The sequence below is a fragment of the Pseudorca crassidens genome, chromosome 10 (assembly GCF_039906515.1).
Source record: "Pseudorca crassidens isolate mPseCra1 chromosome 10, mPseCra1.hap1, whole genome shotgun sequence".
NCBI lineage: Eukaryota > Metazoa > Chordata > Mammalia > Artiodactyla > Delphinidae > Pseudorca > Pseudorca crassidens.
In genome coordinates, this window is record NC_090305.1 from 64,484,228 (window position 1) to 64,505,169 (window position 20,942).

The 20,942-nt window shown below is 44.3% G+C and overlaps 1 long non-coding RNA gene across 2 annotated transcripts; it reads left to right on the forward strand.

The window, feature by feature from the left end:
- The first annotated feature begins 3,170 nt into the window (after positions 1-3,170).
- LOC137232330 (uncharacterized) lies at positions 3,171-20,441 on the forward strand. Of its 2 annotated transcripts, none has more exons than XR_010946972.1 (3): positions 3,171-3,380; positions 11,072-11,146; positions 20,423-20,441. It is a non-coding gene; the product is annotated as an uncharacterized lncRNA (long non-coding RNA). The 2 variants fall into 2 exon arrangements; XR_010946971.1 differs by lacking the exon at positions 20,423-20,441 and adding an exon at positions 15,034-20,409.
- Positions 20,442-20,942: the final 501 nt, after the last annotated feature.

The window sequence follows — 20,942 nt, forward strand, 5'->3', positions numbered from 1 at the left end:
ACTAGTGAGTCTTAGATTTCCCCAAACTCCCAACTCTGCCTGTCTCTGTGAGGAAATATGTGCATAAGGAGGGCACCCCTTAACCCAGAGACATCCTTTCTGCTGTCTCACCTCCACTGACCCATCTTCATTCCATTGCCTCAGCATTCAAGTCTCCCTCACAGGACCTCTTGGTCTTTGATGCCTCTCATGCCAATTGCCCTCATGTCACTGAGACCATATGTTACAGGCTGAATTGTGTCCCCCAGAATTCATATGTTGAAGTAATAACCCCCAGTACCTCAGAGTGTGACTATTTGGAGATGGAATCTATAAAGAAGTAATTAAGTTAACATGAGGTCATGAGGGTGGGCCCTAATCCAATATGACTGGTGTCCTTATAAGAAGAGATTAGGACAGAGACATTCACAGAAGGAAAACCATGTGAAGACGTGGGCAGAAGACATCCACCTACAAACCAAGAAGCAAGGCCTCAGAATAAACTAACCCTGCTGACACCTTGACCTCAGACTTGTGGTCTTATCCTCAATTCTTCCACCTCTGAGCAGGTGACCCCAAGAAGGTCCTCCAGATACGAGCTCTGATAAGATGCTGGTAAATTTTTCTTTTTCCTTACAAAAATTATCTGTAAGGTCTTGCGTTTTTTAAAGTATTTATTTATTTTTGGCTGTGCCAGGTCTTCGTTGAGGCATGCAGGATCTTTGTTGTGGCATGCGAGATCTTTAGTTGCAGCTTGTGGACTTCTTAGTTGTGGAATGCGAACTCTTAGTTGCAGCATGTGGGATCTAGTTCCCTGACCAGGCATCAAACCCGGACCCCCTGCATTGGGAGCGTGGAGTCTTACCCATTGGACCACCAGAGAAGTCCCAGGTCTTGGATTTTTTTTTTTTTTTTTTTTTGCGGTACGCGGGCCTCTCACCGCTGCGGCCCCTCCCGCTGCGGAGCACAGGCTCCTGACGCGCAGGCTCAGCGGCCATGGCTCACGGGCCAAGCTGCTCCACGGCACGTGGGATCCTTCCGGACCGGGCCACGAACCCGTGTCCCCTGCACTGGCAGGCAGACTCTCAACCACTGCGCCACCAGGGAAGCCCTTGGATTTTTTTTTTTTAAGTTTTTATTGTGGTAAAATATACCTAACATAAAGTTTACCATTTTAGCCATTTTTAAGTGTACAGTTCAGTGGCACTAAGTACATTCACATTGTTGTGCAACCATCACCACCATCCATCTCCAGAACTTTTTCATCATCCCATCCTGAAACCCTGTACCCACTGAATACTAATTCCCCATTCCCTCCTCCTCCCAGTCCCTGAGCAATCACCATTCTACTTTTTATTTTTACAAATTTGACTACTTTTAGTTAACTGATTTAAGTGGAATCACACAATATTTGCCATTTTGTATCTGGCTTATTTCACTTAGCATAATGTCTTCAAGGTTTATTTATGTTGTGGCATGTACTGGGTTAGCCAAAAAGTTTGTCCAGGTTTTTTCCTAAGATGTTACAGAAAAACCTGAACAAACTTTTTGGCCAATCCAATATCCAAATTTCCTTCCTTTCTAAGGCTGAGTAAAATAGTTCAGTGTATGTTATACTACACTTTGTTTATCCATTCATCTGTTGATGGACATTTGGTTTATGTCCACCTTCTGGCTGTTGTAAATAATGCTGCTGTGAACACTGGTGTAGTACTTGCATTTTCTTTTGCTCTAACTCCAATTGGCATGAAGGTCCTTGATTGCAAAGGGGACCTGGGCCCTTGATTATGGATGAGCACCCTCTTCTGAGCCCAGATCACACATCCCGTGGTCTCCTCCACATCTTCTCTTGAACAACATAAGGGCATCTATATCCAGCTTAACAGAAACAGCCCTGAACCTTTGCTCTTCCCTTCCAAACCTGTTCCTCTCCGCATTTTCCCATGTCGGTAAACAGTCGTGGAGCCACCCAGCTATACCAACTAGAAACTTGGCAATAATCTTTTATATTCTCAACCCCCTACATCCATTCACCCCAAGTTCTGATACGTTTTTCCAAAACATTTCTCAAATCTGCCCACGTTTCATCTCCCTTTGCCCCAACCTGACATCACTTGTCTCCTGCAAGACTACAAAAGGCTCCTCACAGATTTCCTTGCTTCCACTTTTGCCCTATCTAGCAAACCATTCTCCATCTTATTTGTTTTTAAAGCTAGGTAATATATACATGAGTTTAAAATCCCTTCTCTACAGGTTACCTCTTCAGAGGCAATAGCTGTTCTCTTCTCCCTGGTCCGCTTCCAGACAGTCGGAAAGGTACTCCCGTGGCTGTATATATTCATCCCCACCCCCATCTACCCACATTGCTCTAGGCCTCTTTTTTTTTTTTTCCGCTTTACACACCATCTACGCCTTTTTTCTCATCATCACAAACGGACGTGCCCATCTCTTAGGCAGTGCCCGGCCTTACAGGCTGGACCGAGTGTGCCAGTCTCCAACCAGTCACTCCTCTGTTCCAAAGCTCGACACCTGGAATGAAACCTCTTGCTCTCTTCTTAGCCCTGTCTCCCTCTTGGCCTGGAGGCCCCTACCCCAAGGCTCAGTTTTTTGTTTTTGTTTTTTTTGCGGTACGCGGGCCTCTCACTGCTGTGGCCTCCCCCGCCCCGTACGGACGCGCAGGCCCAGCGGCCATGGCCCACGGGCCCAGCCGCTCCGCGGCATATGGGATCCTCCCGGAGCGGGGCACGAACCAGTGTCCCCTGCATCGGCAGGCGGACTCTCAACCACTGCACCACCAGGGAAGCCCAAGGCTCAGTTTTTAAGTCACCTCTTCTGAGTGGCCTGCCGCCACGTTATCTCTACCACCGCACCTAACCCCATCTACCAAGGCCCTCGACACTACTTAAGTCTACAAGTTCACGGTTACGTTCTTTTACGCCCTTCCCCTGAGTGGGGAGCACCTCGGGCCAGAGCCAATCCAGCAGGTCTACTTCCTCCAGGAGGAAGAAACCAGTTACTACCCTGTCTGGCATTTAAGCGCAGGTAGACTACTACTCCCAGAAACCCTTTCGCCTCGGGCTGGAGATTTGCCCTCTACACACGCCCCGTGGAGGAGGCTGAGCATGCGCAATGGAAGATGAGCCTGCGCGAAAGGCTGTGCGGGCGGGGACCGCATCTCCCAGCAGGCCGTGGGGGCATTCTTTTATCCCAGCGTGACCAGTAACTTCCGGCGTGGAGGGGCGGCGCGGTGCCTACAGCTGAGCTAGTACCTGGAAAAGCTAGCGGAGCGGCCGAGTGGCCGGCGGGCGGCAGCCGCCATGGAGGCCGTGCCCCGCATGCCTATGATTTGGCTGGACCTGAAAGAGGCCGGTGACTTCCACTTTCAGCCGGCCGTGAAGAAGGTGAGTGCGCCTCCTCCCCGCCCCCGCTTCTCCCGCGTATCTCTGTCGTCTGCCGGCGCGGGACGCCCCCTGCGCGTCCATCATCTCCCCAGACCCTGTCGCGACGTCGGGTGAGGCCAGGAGGGGCCTCCGCTGGCTTTCCTTAGCTTGGCCCACCCCCATCTCACCCCAACCCACCCCTGCGCGCCCACAGGCCCCTGGTAGCACCCGCTGTCTCCTCGGCCATCCAAGATTCCCATCCAGGCACCTCACTTCCTCGCTGTGACGCTCTGGACCTCGTTCTGCTCCGCCCCTAATCCACGCCAGGACCGCCCTGCGGGGAGCAGTGGGCGGCCCTCCCTGAACGGCTGGGTGGAAAAGCTGTGCCCGGCCCTCGGTGCGCTGTCTGTCCACGACCGGACTGGGACAGACGCTGAGGATGGCTCAGGATGTGTTTTAAGATGAGAGCTCCGTGAGCCACAGGAATGCCTGACCTCTGCGATTGGAGTCTCTCTGACACTTGGTGCCATTCTGTCTGGTCTCCTCAGAAGAAGAACCCTAATCTGGAGATCCTTTGGACCAGAAAATACAGTTCCGTGTCATTTGGGGAAGGGTTACTGCCTTTCACGACTGCCCAGAGGGGATAAACAGTGTTGTAGCTTCCGGAGAGACTTTAGGAGTCATTTGTTGAACCTTCAGTTGGACGGAAGAGGCTGGCAGGTTTGGCGCTGACGGAGGCGAGGGATCGCTGTGGCGAGATCAGGTGTGGCTGGTACAAAGCGGGGCCAGGTGTGTCGACTGGGCATCAGAAGCCCTCTGAGACATCTGCTGCCTTGGGAATGACCACCTGGTAGCATTGGGGGTCAGAGCAGAAGTAAAAAGGAACAACCAGGAGGCTCTTGCAGGTTGATATCCTTGTGGTTTTTTTCAGTAAGGTGCTTGAGGAAAAAAATAGGACAAAGAAAATAAATTGAGAAGTAGTTTCCGAGGAAGGTCTCCCATTCTCTCTTGACACTGCCACTGCCTCAGTTCAGACACTAACAGTTTGTATCCCTTTGAGTCCATCGTTTAATCTCTTTGGGCATCTTTTCCCTCATTTGTAAAACCAGGAAATTAGATTAATTGATCTAAAATTCCAAAAATTTGTTACCTCTTTCCCAGAGTTTGGTAACTCCTCTCATGGAAGCCCAGGGGCTCCCAGGGAGAACATTGCTCACATAATACCTTGTGGGCTAGGTGTAGGTGACAAGAGCATCAGAGGCTAAGTTTAAACAAAAAGATCTCCAAGGAGTTCCTGGGCTAAGATTTTATCCAGTGGATTTATCTTCCATCTGCTCTTTTAATTCAATTAGGTGAATTTTTCTAAAACACAGCAAAACTTTGTTTTCTAGTTCAACCGTAACCTATTCAGAATACTCTCTGACCTACCCCAGTTCTTTCATCATTTTTTCAGGGCTCAGTATGTGTTTGATCTACGTGCTTCTGATACAAGTATCCCAGATTCTGTTCACAGCTACTTGCTGTTCCCTTAACATTCTCTGTATGTTTGCTCTTCTGTGCCTTTGGTTGTGGAATTCCTCCCACCCAGAAGAGCTCACGTCTTTGCCCTCTGGAGTGGGGATGGGGTTCTTCTTTTTTAAAAAAAAAATTTTTTTGTTGTTTTTTTTTTGATGTGAACCACTTCTAAAGTCTTTATTGAATTTGTCACAGTATTGCCTATGCTTCACGTCTTGTCCCCCTGGCCCCGAGGCATGCAGGATCTCAGTTCCCCGACCAGGAATCGAACCCACCCCCCTGCATTGGAAGATGAAGTCTCAACCACTGGACCACCAGGGAAGTCCCGATGGGGCTCTTCTTTAATCTCTATTTATTGATTCTGTCAGTCTTTCAAGGTCCAGTTTAAGCTCTGTCTCATCCACAAGCCTTCTTTCATCTGGATTAATCTTTCCCTTCTCTGAATTCCTCACTCTTTTTATCCTTTTCCTAGTGACAGTTACGTGCGCTATGTTTTAACCCCACTCTTCTATTGTAAGTAACCTGAGAGGCATCTCCCTGCTCCTCAGAACCTAGCAGGGTCCCTTTTTCATAGTTGGCATGCAGGAAAATGTTTCTCAGATGATTGACAGTTGAGAGGGAATTAAGAGATGGTGACCATAAATTTATGGAAATCCAGTGGATTAAATCTTAGTCCAGGAACTCCTTGGAGATCTTTTTGTTTGAACTTAGCCTCTGATGCTCTTGTCACTTAACACCTAGCCCACAAGGTATTATGTGAGCAGTGATCTCCTGGGAGCCCCTGGGCCTCCATGGGAGGAGTTACTCATTAGCCATTTACTAAGGTGGTATCAGATGCTGAGGAAAAATTCATTTCCTAGACATCTGCTCTTTTTCTTTGTTTCCTTATTTTGGGGTTGGGGAAAGATACACCATTTATTTGATAGGTTAAAATTGTTGCATGTTTTACATGAACCCACTGAAAAGGAATAGCAATCTTGTGGGTGGCCAACTCCTTCCGGTACTCTGGAACTGTCTTCCTGCAGAGGAGACTACAGTAGCCACTGCAGCTGGGAACTCTCCCTGACCAGGACTCCTGTCCCCAACCCTAGAACCCACTCTTAACCTTCTGCCACTGGTACCCTTGTCCTTTCCTACCCTTGCTCCGACCTGCAGGAACCTTCACCAATGACTTAGAGCTTAGGAGTAGAATTTAATTTAGGATAGTAGAATGAAAATGGTTCTGTTGAGGTCAATCTGTTGAGCACCATGCGGAGTCCTGAAATACAGATGAATAAGAGTCCTTTTTTTCATGGAATACATAGTTTGGTAGAGGAGATTTAAAAATTAGATTGTGACATCAGTGGAAGAGTAGAGATATGTGCAGTGTGTACAGAAGTACCAGCCTAAGGAGGGGCCATCAGGGGAGGCTTGCCAAGGAGGTGGGTTTTGAAGAATAAATAGGAGTTTTTCAAGAAGGTAAAGGGTTTCTTTATTTGTGAGAGCTGGGCCTTTGAAAAAAACCTTTCATAATGGTTAGTACTGGTTTTCATTCCTGATGGATATGCCTTCAATTATGGAATAATGTGAAATAAGAGCCAGGAGAACAGCAAGTTGGTTTTGAACAGCAGTGCCAAGTTTTAGGTTGGGATACCTGGACTCACATAATTTTTTAGTGGGGAAATGCTGCTAGCCCTGTACCTTACCTGTGTTTTGGAGCCCAGAGTGCTCACTGGAAACTGATGAAGGATGACTCTGTGCTCTTCATCAGTGAGTGATTTGGCCACACATGTTCATGTTAGAAGTTCTTTCCTCCTGTGGTCCCAAACACCTGCCCTTAACCAACTGCACTTGAGCTCAGGTCAAGCTCACTTGGACTCAGGTGCTACATCCATCCCTGATTCATTCATTGAACAAATAGTTATTGAGTGACATTCTCAGGGCTGTATGTGATGACAAAAATGTCTGCCCTCATGGAGCTTACCTTCTAGTGATCCACATAGTAAACCATCCTCAAGGACAGATGTACCATAGGTAGCCACCCTACCAACCAAGTGGCTTCTTGGCCTCTCCCCTCTTCCCTCTCTGGCTGGATTGCTCTAAGTCTCCACTTTCGCACCAGGTTACTCCAGAGAAACTGTCCGCTGTTCAAGGCCTGCCACCACTTCGCTTCAGCCTGCCTTTCACACTTCAGTCTTACCAGGCCTCTCACATAGGAACTTTCAGTCTCTTTTGCTGGTCATTGTCCTTGTTCCGGTCCTTACTGGAATTCCTTTCCTCCTGTTCATCACCCAGGTTGAACCGTACTTTCTTGGGGTCCCTTTAGCTGCCGGCAGTTGTACCACCCTCCTTCAAATTCAGACAGATCTTACCGCTCCCCTCACTCAGTTGACCTGTGCCACAGAGTGTACACTCTTGTTGCCTCTTCTTACTGTTCATCTTATTCTCATGTAGGTAGAGTCTGGTTTTCAGGTTTGTGGAGTTTTTATCCCCTTCCAGATTTCTCATGGGACAGCTCACTCTTGAAAAACTTGTCCCACACATAGATGGGGAAATGAGATGACCAGAGGCCTAAAAGTGCCTGGCTCCTCAGCAGTGAGGAGCACAGGATGTTGCCAGTTGCCTTTGGTGGTGACCTGTCTTATCTCTTATCACAGATTTGGAGTCACTGAGCCGGTCTGCTTGAGCCTATCTGCCCACTCGAGTTTACTGCAGAATGGCTTCAGGTGCAGGTGACCTGGATTGTTCAGTTCATTCTTCTCTGACTTTAATCTCATACATAAAAGCCGTATATCCCTTTCACACCAGATTCTTTACTTGGGAAGTAATAAATACTTGTGTGTAGAGAGTGCTTAGGTTGAATGACCTAGTCTAGTTCTAGCACCCTCCAGGGGAGGTAACTTGAGTCGACCTCACTAGTGTTATCCAGGCAGTTGGAGGGGCTGTTCAGAAGAGATGCGGGAGAGAAGCCTTGAGTCTTATGTAGGGGTTAGACTAGGTGAGGATGAATGCCTGTTCTCATCCCTGATGCTCTTGGCCTGTAATTTGGTCTTAGGCTTGCTGATACCAAGGGGCTGAAGATTCCCCTTGGCAATAATACTTCCTTCTCTGAATAAAATTAATCTCACTTGAAATTCAGTAGCAGAACATATATTGTATTCATTAACAACACTGTAAGTGGGACTTAATTTTATGTGGAATAGCCCAAGGCATTCCCCATATTTGAGTCAATCCTGCAAGTGAAGAAAAAAATATAATGTGCATGGTGAATGAATACAGTGCCAACAGCTGTGATGCCTTTTATTGCCTTTTCTTCTTGGGTTATTGCTTTAATTAGCACCATGAAATTCCAAGGTGTTATATCAAATTAAGAGCAGAAGCTAAACATCCCCATTATCCAGGAAAAAAAAAAGAGCATACACAGAAGAATGAGACCATGATAGTACCAGAGAAGGTGACACAAAAGGAATATCCCTGGGTCAAGAATCAGGAAGTTTGGCCCAGAGTGCTAGCACTGCGATTGCTCATCTCTGCAAAAGAATGGCAGGACCCAGGATGGATGTTTCCAGTGATCTCAATTTACCTGCAGAATTCTGGGCTATTTGTTGCTCGGTAAAAGAGCAGAGTACCATCATGGAAATAGTATAGACGTTGGAATCAGACAGACCTTGCCTTAGGTCCCACCTTTTCGACTTAATAGTTGGTGACTTTCAGCTGCTACAAATGATTACATCATTAACCTGGGCCTCATTTTTCTCACCTGTAACATGGACTAATATACCTTATAAGCTTGTGGGAATCAAGAGTTAATGCATGTGAGTCCCTAGTACAGGTCTTGGCATATTGTAAACAATATTTTCAACTTAGCATCCTCTTCCTCTGTTTAGTGAATATCTCAAGACCTATGACAGCTCTGTGAGTTAGACATAGCAGGTAATTTTTTAAAATAATTTTTTAAAAAATTTATTTATTTTTGACTGCATTGGGCCTTCGTTGCTATGCACGGTCTTTCTCTAGTTGCGGCGAGTGGGGGCTACTCTTCGTTGCGGTGCGCGGGCTTCTCATTGCGGTGGCTTCTCTTGTTGCGGAGCATGGGCGCTAGGTGTGTGGCCCTCAGTAGTTTTGGTGCGTGGGCTCAGTAGTTGTGGCTCTAGAGCACAGGCTCAGTAGTTGTGGCGCACGGGCTTAGTTGCTCCATGGCATGTGGCATCTTCCCGGACCAGAGATCGAACCCGTGTCCCTTGCATTGGCAGGTGGATTCTTAACCACTGAGCCACCAGGGAAGCCTCATAGCAGATAATATTAACTCCATTTTACAGGTGAAAAACCAAGCCCAGACAGATCTCAAAGCAACCCAGGGGCATAGCCAGGACTTACTCAGTCTTGGTATTTCTCTCTGGAAGTGGTCTTTTCATTCTGTTTTATTGTTTTCACTTATAACTCCTTCCTCGCCGTTTTGCCCCCTGCTGTGGCTCTGAACCCTGAACATGCTTTCAGCATAAAACTGTTCATAGGTCTCATTGTTCCCTCAGAAAAGGATTCCCAGCTACTCCAAAGCCTGGCTGGGCTCTGGAGGTTCCCTGATCCTCCTAACCCCCACCAGCTGTTAGTTGTGTAGCTGTGCTGGGGTCCTGTCAGTGCCTTCTAGTATCTTACTCTTGATCTGGGGTGCCAAGGCCCGGGCTCTACCTGCTGCTGGGCCTTCCTTCTCAGACTCTGCTGTGACCTTCAAATCCTGACCAGACCTTGTTCTGAGCTGTGCAGAGGTGTGAGCTATAGAGAGAATGACTGAGAGATGGTCTCTGTCCTTTACTCTAGAACCTTCAGCCGCCTCTTTCCTCTGTTCAGTAGGGGGAGTGATCAAGCCATGGAGGATTTTATCAGAATTTAAACAATAACCTGTCTGCTCCACTGACTCATTGTGTGGCTGGCGATTCATTTTTGCTTCCCATTTTTTGTTTTATGAGAACCATGTTTAAAAAATAGAAATGGATTGGTCTAATGTGTGGTTAAGAATATGGGCTCTGGAGCCCAAATGCCTGGATTTCAGTCACTGCCCCATCAGTTATTGGTGCTGTGTGACCTCGGCAAATGCCTTAACTTCTGTGCCTCAGTTTCCTCATTTCCTCATCTGTAAAATGGTGACGATGATGATGTCTGCTTCTTTGGGTTGTTGTTAGGATTGAGTGACTTATTAGGCACTTGGCACAGTGTTTGGCCTGTGGGTAGGAGCTCAGTAAGTGTTTGCTGCTGATCTTGGAGGAGGAATGAGACAGGTAGAAGGTTTCCTCTAGGGACAGTTTGCTGGCAGTGGAGGCAGCATCTCTCTCCCCTTTACCATTGTGTGACTACAGGGACAGATGTTCTCAGCGATGTCAGGTGAAGCCTTGTTTCTAGGACTCTCAGATATCCCTCCAATCCCTTCGGCCTCTGTCCCACAGGACCTCCTGCAACAGGAGTAGTTCCAGCTGCCTTAGTCTGTTGATCTTAGGTGAACAAGGGGCCCTTTGGTCCAGGCCGTGCCTCCAGGCTGGTGAGTGTGCTCACTGTCCAAGAGGTGGTGAGTGCTGTTGTGGGCAGGCATGCCAGTCCCTTCTCTGATATGGGCCCCCTCCTCTCCCCTCCCCCTGTCTGGGTCATTCCCATCACACATCCACAGGCCTTTCCTCACCAATGAGATCACTTACTTCTGTGGTGCCCTTTCCGCAGGAAGGCGGGCTGGTGAAGAAGGCTTTGCGCTCCCACTCTTCTTTGGTTCTTCTTCCTACTACATTTGCTGTTGGGTCAGGATTATGACTGTGACCCCAGGACACACCAGGGACCAGTACTTGAGGGAGGCTTGAATTTCTGGCCCATTTTGGGATGCTCAGTAGGATCCCATTTCAGACAGCTGAGTTCCCCAGCTTCCTGAGCTGGCAGAGTCCTGGGCTTCATAGAGAGAGGGCTGCAGCATGATGAGGGCCAGCCAGGGTGTTCCATTCAGGTTGTCCAGTCTTCTTTTCCATTTTATTCAATGGAGGAGGCTCCCGCAGTCAGCATCTTGGTGCTGTCCCATTATTGAGGTCGAGTTTCTTGCAGCCCAGGAGATGAGCTCGTGGTTGTGGGTCTGGACTCCATCCTGAGCCCTGACTGGTGATTGCCGAGGACTCGGAGGGCAGGAGCAGGAGCAGGGCAGTATGCTCTATCCCTGGTTTACAATCTTCTCTCTCTCTCCCTAGTTTGTCCAGAAGAATTATGGAGAGAATCCAGAAGCCTACAATGAGGAACTGAAGAAGCTGGAGTTGCTCAGACAGGTAGGAGGATAGTGTTTTTATGCAGGTGTGGACAGAATTGGTTTGATAGGGAAGTAAAGAAACCACCTAGAACTGTCTTCTTATTTTAATTCAGTATTTTTTCCTCTGTAAAAGCAGCAAAATTAATGATAGAAAAATTTGAAAATACTAAAATCAAAAAGCAAAAGAAAAAACCCTTTTCACAATTTTTTTGTATATATATATATATATATTTTAATGTTATTTATATATACTATATAAAACCACAGTAGGACCACGTACCACCTATACTGCCTATGTAGCCTGCCTTTTTCACTTAACATACTGTGGATATGTTTCTGTATCAGTGAGCATACAACAGTGGTATTTTTTTTCTTGGTTTATCTAATAATTTTTCTTTAAGTTTTATTTTATATTGGAGTATAGTTGATTTACAATATTGTGTTAGTTTCAGGTATACAGTAAAGTAATTCAGTTATACAGATATCTGTTCTTTTTCAAATTCTCTTCCCATTTAGGTTATTACACAATATTGAGTAGAGTTCCCTGTGCTATACAGTAGGTCCTTGTTGATTATCTGTTTTAAATATAGTAGTGTGTATATGTCAGTCCCAAACTCCCAGTTTATCCTTCCCCCACCACCTTTCCCTTTTGGTAACCATAAGTTTGTTTTATAAGTCTGTGAGTTTTTTTCTGTTTTGTAGATAAGTTCATTTGTATCTTTTTTTTAAGATTCCACATAGAAGTGATATCATATGATATTTGTCTCTTGTCTGACTTACTTCACTTAGTGTGGTAATCTCCTGGTTCATCATGTTGCTGCACATGACATTATTTCATTCTTTTTAATGGCTGAGTAATATTCCATTGTATATATGTAGCAAATTTTTTTAAAAAATTATTTATTTTTGGCTGTATTGGGTCTTTGTTGCTGTGCGTGGGCTTTCTCTAGTTGCAGCGTACAGGAACTACTCTTTGTTGCGGCGCACGGGCCTCTCATTGTGGTGGCTTCTCTTGTTGTGGAGTGTGGGCTGTAGGCATGCGGGCTTCAGTAGTTGTGGCACACAGGCTCAGTAGTTGCGGTACACAGGCCCTAGAGTGCACAGACTTCAGTAGTTGCAGTGCGTGGGCTCAGTAGTTGTGGCTCGTGGGCTCTAGAGCGCAGTCTCAGAAGTTGTGACGCATGGGCCTAGTTGCTCCACAGCATGTGGGATCTTCCTGGACGAGGGATTGAACTTGTGTCCCCTGCATTGGCAGGCGGATTTTTAACCACTGTGCCATCAGGGAAAGTCCTGTCCCACATCTTCTTTATCCATTCATCTGTCGGTGGACATTTAGGTTTCTTCTATGTCTTGGCTATTGTAAACAGCACTGCAGTGAATATTGGGGTGCATGTATCCTTTCGAACCTTTCAGGCTTCTGTTCCATTACTTCTTCCCCCTTACCTTTCACCCCCAAGACAAATCCCAACCCCTGCCAAACCGCTGTGGTGTTGTATGTAGGTGGGGTGGTGTACGTAGGTGGGGTAACTCTAAGGAAGGAGGCTGGAGGTGGGAATCCCCCCACCAGGAGACTTGGAGGCCAGCTGACTTTTCAAAGCTGTTTCAGCCCAGAGGGTCCAACATTCTTTGGGTACACTAGACTTGGTTTAACTGTAGGAGGGCCCACCTGGATCTGGAGATTGTGGTTTCGTGCAGAGGGACCAGGCACTATATGTCTGCGGGGGCGAGGGGGGGGCTCATTTGCTGGCACATCCTCCTCAGCTCCCTCAGCCCCATAACAGTCCAGCCTCGGGACCCAAGCCTGCTCAGGCTTTAGGGATGTGACACCAGCCAAGGTCACCGAGGCCTGAGGGGAATAGAGTAGGCATTTCTTTTTTTCTTTTCTTTTTTTTTTAAATTTTTATTTTATGTTGGAGTATAGTTGATTTACCACGTTGTGTTTGTTTTAGGTGTACAGCAACCTGATCCAGTAATACATATACATATATCTATTCTTTTTCGGATTCTTTTCCCATGTAGGTTATTACAGAGTGTTGAGTAGAGCTCCCTGTGCTATACAGTAGGTCCTTGCTGATTATCTATTTTATATATATTAGTGTATACAGGTTAATCCCAACCTCCTAATATATTCCTCCTCCCCCACCTTTCCTCTTCGGTAATCCTAAGTTTGTTTTCTAAGTCTGTGAGTCTGTTTCTGTTTTGTAAATTAGTTCATTTGTATCAGTTTTTCATATCTACCTATAAGTGATAACATGATATTTGTCTTCCTCTGTCTGATTTCAGTTGGTATGATCATCTCTAGGTCCATCCATGTTGCTGCAAATAGCATAATTTTATATGGCTGAGTAATATTCCATTATATGTGTGTGTGTGTGTTTATTTATACACACACACACACACACACACACACACACACCCCACATCTTCTTTAGCCATTCATTTGTTGATGGACATTTTGGTTGCTTCCATGTCTTGGCTATTTTAAATAGTGCTGCCGTGAGCATTGGGGTGCATCTATCCTTTCAAACAATTGTTCTCTCTGGATATATGCCCAGGAGTGGGATTGCTGGATCATATGGTAGCTCTATTTTTAGTTTTTTAAGGAACCTCCGTACTGTTCTCAATAGTGGCTGTACCAATTTACATTCCCACCAACAGTGTAGAAGGGTTCCCTTTTCTCCATACCCTCTCCAGCATTTATTGTTTGTAGATTTTTTGATGATGGCCATTCTGACCAGTGTGAGGTGATAACCTCATTGTAGTTCTGATTTGCATTTCTTTGATAGTGATGTTGAGCATCTTTTCATGTGCTTTTTGGCCATCTCTATGTCGTCTTTGGAGAAATATCTATTTAGATATTCTGCCCATTTTTGATTAGGTTATTTGTTTTTTTGATATTGAGCTGCATGAGCTGTTTGTATATTTTGGAGATTAATTCCTTGTCAGTTGCTTCATTTGCAAATATTTTCTCCCATTCTGAGGGTTGTCTTTTTGTTTTATTTATGGTTTCCTTTGCTGTGCAAAAGTTTTTAAGTTTAATCAGGTTGCATTTGTTTATATTTGTTTTTATTTCCATTACTCCAGGAGATGGATAGAAAAAGATCTTGCTGTGATTTATGTCAAAAAGTGTTCTGCCTATGTTTTCCTCTAAGAATTTTATAGTGTCCGGCCTTACATTCGGGTCTTTAATACATTTTTAAAAATTAATTAATTAATTTTTGGCTGCATCAGGTCTTTGTTGCTGCGCGCGGGCTTTCTCTAGTTGCGGCGAGCAGGGGCTACTCTTTGTTGTGGTGCGCGGGCTTCTCATTGTGGTGGCTTCCCTTGTGGCGGAGCACAGGCTGTAGGCACGTGGGCTTCAGTAGTTGTGGCTCGCGAGCTCTAGAGCGCAGCCTCAGTAGTTGTGGTGCACGGGCTTAGTTGCTCCATGGCATGTGGGATCTTCCCAGACCAGGGCTTGAACCCATGTCCCCTGCATTGGCAGGCGGATTCTTAACTACTGCACCACCAGGGAAGCCCCTTTAATACATTTTGAGTTTATTTTTGTGTATGGTGTTAGGGAGCGTTCTAATTTTATTCTTTTGCATGTAGCTGTCCAGTTTTCCCAGCAGTTCCCACACATTTATTGAAGAGACTGTCTTTTCTCCATTGTATATTTTTGCCTCCCTTGTCATAGATTAGGTGACCATAGGTGTGTGGGTTTATCACTGGGCTTTCTATCCTGTTCCATTGATCTGTATTTCTGTTTTTGTGTCAGTACCATACTGTTTTGATTACTGTAGCTTTGTAGTATAGTCTGAAGTCAGGGAGCCTGATTCCTCCAGCTCTGTTTTTCTTTCTCAAGATTGCTTTGGGTATTTGGGGTCTTTTGTGTTTCCATACAAATTGTAAAATTTTTTGTTCTAGGGACTTCCCTCGTGGTCCAGTGGTTAAGACGTCGCCTTCCAATGCAGGGGGTGTGGGTTTGATCCCCAGTTGGGGAGCTAGGATCCCACATGCCTCATGGCCAAAAAAACCAAAGACATAAAACAGAAGCAATATTGTAAAAAATTCAATAAAGACTTTAAAAATGGTCCACATCAAAAAAAAAACTTAAAAACAATTTTTTTTCCCTAATTCTGTGAAAAATGCCATTGGTAATTTGATAGGGATTGCATTAAATCTGTAGATTGTTTTGGGCAGTATAGTCATTTTCACAGTATTGATTTTTCCAATCCAAGAACATGGTATATCTCTCCATCTGTTTGTGTCATATTTAATTTCTTTCATCAATATCTTATCGTTTTCTGAGTACAGGTCTTTTGCCTCCTTAAGTAGGTTTATTCCTAGGTATTTTGTTCTTTTCGTTGTGATGGTAAATGGGATCGTTTCCTTGATTAATCTTTCTGATCTTTTGTTGTTAGTATATAGAAATGCAACAGATTTCTGTGTATTAGTTTTGTATCCTGCAATTTTACGAATTCATTGATGACCTCTAGTAGTTTTCTGGTGACATCTTTAGGATTTTCTGTGTATAGTATCATGTTATCTACAAACAGTTGACAGTTTTACTTCTTCTTTTCCAATTTGGATTCCTTTTATTTCTTCTTCTTCTCTGATCACCATGGCTAGGACTTCCATAACTATGTTGAATAAAAATGGCAAGAGTGGGCATCCATGTCTTGTTCCTGATCTTAGAGGAAATGTTTTCAGCTTTTCACCATTGAGTTTGATGTTAGGTATAGATTTGTCATATATGGCCTTTATTATGTTGAGGTGTGTTCCCTGTATGTCTACTTTCTGGACACTTTCTGGATGGTGGCCTTATAGAATGAGTTTGGGAGTGTTCCTTCCTCTGCAATTTTTTGGAATAGTTTTAGAAGGACAGGTATTAACTCTTTTCTCTAGATGTTTGATAGAATTTGCCTGTGAAGCCATCTGGTCCTGGACTTTTGTTTGTTGGGAGTTTTTAAATCACAGTTTCAATTTCAGTACTTGTGATTGGTCTGTTCATATTTTCTCATTCTTCCTGGTTCAGTCTGGGAAGATTGTACCTTTCTAAGAATTTGTCCATTTCTTCTATGTTTCCATTTTATTGGCATATAGCTGCATGTAGTAGTCGCTTGTGATTCTTTGTATTGGGTTGGCCAAAAAGTTCATTTGGTTACCGAATACATTGTTGAATACAGTTCTTGGTGAAAATGAAAAGTGTGTCTTTTATTTTTACTTAAAACCGAACAAATTTTTTGGCCAACCCAATATTTCTGTGCTGTCAGTTGTAACTTAGTTTTCATTTCTAATTTTACTGATTTGAGCCCTGTCCCTGTTTTCCTTAATGAAACTGGCTAAAGGTTTATCAATTTTGTTTATCTTTTCAAAGAACCAGCTTTTAGTTTCTTTGATCTTTTCTATTGTTCTCTCCATCTCTATTTCATTTATTTCTGCTGTGGTCTTTATGATTTCGTTCCTTCTACTAACTTCTCGTTTTGTTTGTTCTTCTTTCTCTAGTTGCTTTAGGTGTAAGGATAGGTTGTTTGAGATTTTTCTTGTTTCCTGAGGTAAGATTGTATTGCTGTAAACTTCCCTTTTAGAATTGCTTTTGCTGTGTCCCATAGGTTTTGGATCATTGTGCTTTCATTTTCATGTTTCTCTAGGTATTTTTTGATTTCCTCTTTGATTTATTCAGTGATCCATTGATGGTTTAGTACCATATTATTTGCCTCCATGTGTTCGTGTTTTTTATCATTTTCCCCTTGTAGTTGATTTCTAATCTCAGTCTTGTGGCCAGAGAAGATGCTTGATATGATTTAATTTTCTTAACTTTACTAAGGCTTGCTTTGTGGCCCAGCATGTGATCAGTCTTGGAGAATGTTCCATGTGCACTTGAAAAGAATCTGTATTCTGCTGCTTTTGGATGGACTGCACTATAAATATCAATTAAGTTCATCTGGTCTGATGTGTCTTAAGGACTGTGTTTCCTTATTGACTTTCTGTCTGGATGATCTGTCCCTTGATGAAAGTGAGGTGTTAAAGTCCCCCACCATTACTGTGTTACTGTTGCTTTCTCCTTTTATGGCTGTTAGTATTTGCCTTATATATTGATGTGCTCCTGTGTTGGGTGCATATATATTTACAATTGTTATATCTTCTTTTTGGATTGATCCCTTGATCATTATGTAGTGTCCTTCTTTGTCTCTTATAACACTCTTTATTTTAAAGTTTGTTTTATCTGGTATGAGTATAGTAAGTTCCCTACATACGAACGAGTTCTGTTCCAAGAGTGTGTTCGTAAGTCCCGTTTTGTTTGTAAGTCTAACAGAGTTAGCCTAGGTACCCAGCTAACACAGTCAGCTGTATAGTACTGTACTGTGTTAGGTTTATAATACTTTTCACACAAATAATACATTAAAAAAACCCACAAAAAATAAAGAAAACATTTTTAATCTTACAATATAGTACCTTGAAAAGTACAGTAATACAGTACAACAACTGCATATAGGGGCTGGTATCGAGTGAACAGGCAAGAAGAGTTACTGACTGGAGGAGGGAGAGGAGGTGGGAGATGGTAGGGCTGATGGATTATCAGCAATAGGAGATGGAGGGCAAGCTGCAGTTTCACTCACGCCTGAAGTTGACGGTGCAGGTTCTGATTCCTTCAATTCCATCTACCGTCTTGAAAAAAATGTTCCAGTGATGTTTGGGTAGTACTGTACCAGCTACACCACCGCTGCATTTATGCTTGCTTCCGGACATCCTGGGCTGGAAATAAAGATACTATACTACTGTACTCTATACAGTACTGTACAGTAAAGTACACAAAAACACAGCCACCGGTAGAGGATGCACGCATGTGACAATGTACGCCAGACACATGAACTGACTTACATGATTAGACATGAGAATGCACGTTCACATCTTTGAAAGTTTGCAACTTGAAGGTTTGTAGGGGACTTACTGTATTGCTACTCCAGCTTTCTTTTGATTTCCATTTGCATGGAATACCTTTTTCTGTATCATCATTTTCAGTCTGTATGTGTCCCTAGATCTGAAGTGGGTCTCTTGTAGACAGCATATAAATGGGTCTTGTTTTTGTATCCATTCAAGCAGTCTGTGTCTTTTGGTTGGAGCATTTAATCTGTTTATGTTTAAGGTAATTATCGATATTATGTTATTGCCATTTTGTTAATTGTTTTGGATTTGTTGTTGTTGTTTTTTAATTAATTTTTGGCTGTGTTGGGTTTTCGTTTTTGTGCGTGGGTTTTATCTAGTTGTGGTGAGTGGGGGCTACTCTTCACTGCTGTGCATGGGCTTCTCATTGTCGTGGATTCTCTCGTTGCGGAGCACGGGCTCTAAGCGCGCAGGCTTCAGTAGTTGTGGCACATGGGCTCAGTAGTTGTGGCTTGCAGGCTCTAGAGCTCAGGCCAGTAGTTGTGGCGCACGGGCTTAGTTACTCCACGGCATGTGGGATCTTCCCAGGCCAGGGCTCGAACCCGTGTCCCCTGCATTGGCAGGTGGATTCTTAACCACTGTGCCACCAGGGAAGCCCCTTTGATTTGTTTTTGTAAGTCTTTTTTCTACCCTTTTGTTCTCTTGTGATTTGATGACTGACTGTAGTGTTTTATTTGGATTCCTTCTTTTTTTGTGTGTGTGTATCTATTATAGATTTTCAGTTTGCAGTTACCATGAGGTGTTTTTTTTTTAAAAACTTATTTTTTTAAATTTTTGGCTGCGTTGGGTCTTCATTGCTGCACGCTGGCTTTCTCTAGTTGGGGCAAGCAGGCTTCTCATTGTGGTGGCTTCTCTTGTTGTGGAGCACGGGCTCTGGGCCCTCAGGCTTCAGTAGTTGTGGCACATGGTCTCAGTAGTTGTGGCTTGCAGGCTGTAGAGCAAGGCTCAGTAGTTGTGGCGCACGGGCTTAGTTGCTCTGTGGCATGTGGGATCTTCCAGGACCAGGGTTCAAACCCATGTTCCCTGCTTTGGCAGGCGGATTCTTAATCACTGCACCACCAGGGAAGTTCATAAATAGCTTTTATTATGTCGAGTTATATTCCCTCTATACCCACTTTTGTAAGGGTTTTTATCATGAATGGATGTTGAATTTTATAAAATTCTTTTTCTGTATCTTTTGAGATGATCATGTAGCTTCTGTCATTTCTGCCCCTCACCCCCCTGTTTCGTTTTTTTTGGCCATGCCATGTGGCACATGGGATCTTAGTTCCCTGACCAGGGATTGTACCCATGCCCCCTGCAGTGGAAGCATGGAGTCTTAACCACTGGGCCACCAGGAAAGTCCTGGTTTCTGTCCTTTCTTTTGTTAATGTGGTGTATCACATTGATTGACTTGTGTATGTTGAACCATCTTTGTGACCCTGAGATGAATCCAACTTGATTGTGGTGTATGACCTGTTTTATGTATTCTTGGATTTGCTTTGAGAATTTTTGTGTCTATATTCATCAAAGATATTGACCTGTAATTTTCTTTTTTGGTAGTGTCTTTGGTTTTGGTATCAGGGTGTGTGTTGGGTCTTCGTTTCTGTGCATGGGCTTTCTCTAGTTGCAGCGAGCGGGGGCCACTCTTCATTGCAGTGCATGGGCCTCTCACTGTTGCGGCCTCTCGTGTTGTGGAGCACAGGCTCCAGACGCACAGGATCAGTAGATGTGGCTCACGGGCCTAGTTGCTCCGCGGCATGTGGGATCTTCCCAGACCAGGGCTCGAACCCATGTCCCCTGCATTGGCAGGCAAATTGTCAACCACTGCGCCACCAGGGAAGCCCATTCATTCAGTTTTGATGGGCTGTATGTTTCTAGAAAGTTGTCCATTTCTTTGAGGTTGTCAAATTCGTTGGCCTATAATTATTCATAGTATTCTCTTACGGCTTTTTGTATTTCTGCAGTATCTGTTGTGATTTCTCCTCTTTCATTTCTTATTTTGTTTGTGTCTTCTCTCTTTTCTTCTTGGTGAGCCTGGCTAGAGGTTTGTCAATCTTGTTTACCCTTTCAAAAAACCAGCTCTTGGTTTTATTGATTTTTTTGTCTTGTTCTTTTATCTCTGTTTTATTTATTTCCTCTCTGATCTTTATTATCTCCTTCCTTCTGCTGACTTTCAGTTTTGTTTGTACTTCTTTTTCTAATTCTTTTAGATGGTGGGCTAGGTTGTTTATTTGAGATTTTTCCTGTTTCTTAAGGAAGGCCTGTATTGCTATGAACTTCCCTCTAAGAACTGCATCTAAGAACTGCATCCCAGAGATATTTATGGTTGTGTTTTCATTGTCATTTGTCTCAAGGTTTTTGTTTTTTTTTTGTTTGTGGTACGCAGGCCTCTCACTGTTGTGGCCTCTCGCATTGCGGAGCACAGGCTCCGGACGCGCAGGGTCAGCGGCCATGGCTCACGGGCCCAGCCGCTCTGCGGCATGTGGGATCTTCCCGGACTGGGGCACGAACCTGTGTCCCCTGCATTGGCAGGCAGACTCTCAACCACTGAGCCACCAGGGAAGCCCTGCCTCAAGGTATTTTTTAATTTCTTTGATTTTTCTTGCTGACCCTTTGGTTTTTTTAGTAGTATGTTGTTTAGTCTCCATGTAATTGGTTTTTTCTTGTTTCTTTCTCTGTGGTTGATTTCTAGTTTCATGCTGTTGTGGTCAGAAAAGAGGCTTGAAATAATTTCTATACTATTAAATTTGTTGAGGCTTGTTTTGTGCCCTAGTATGTGGTCAGTCCTACAGAATGTTCCATGTGCACTTGAAAAGAATGTGTATTCTGGGTTTTTTTGGATGTAATGTCCTGAAGATATCAATTAAGTTTAACTTTTCTATTGTATTATTTAGGATCTTTGTTGC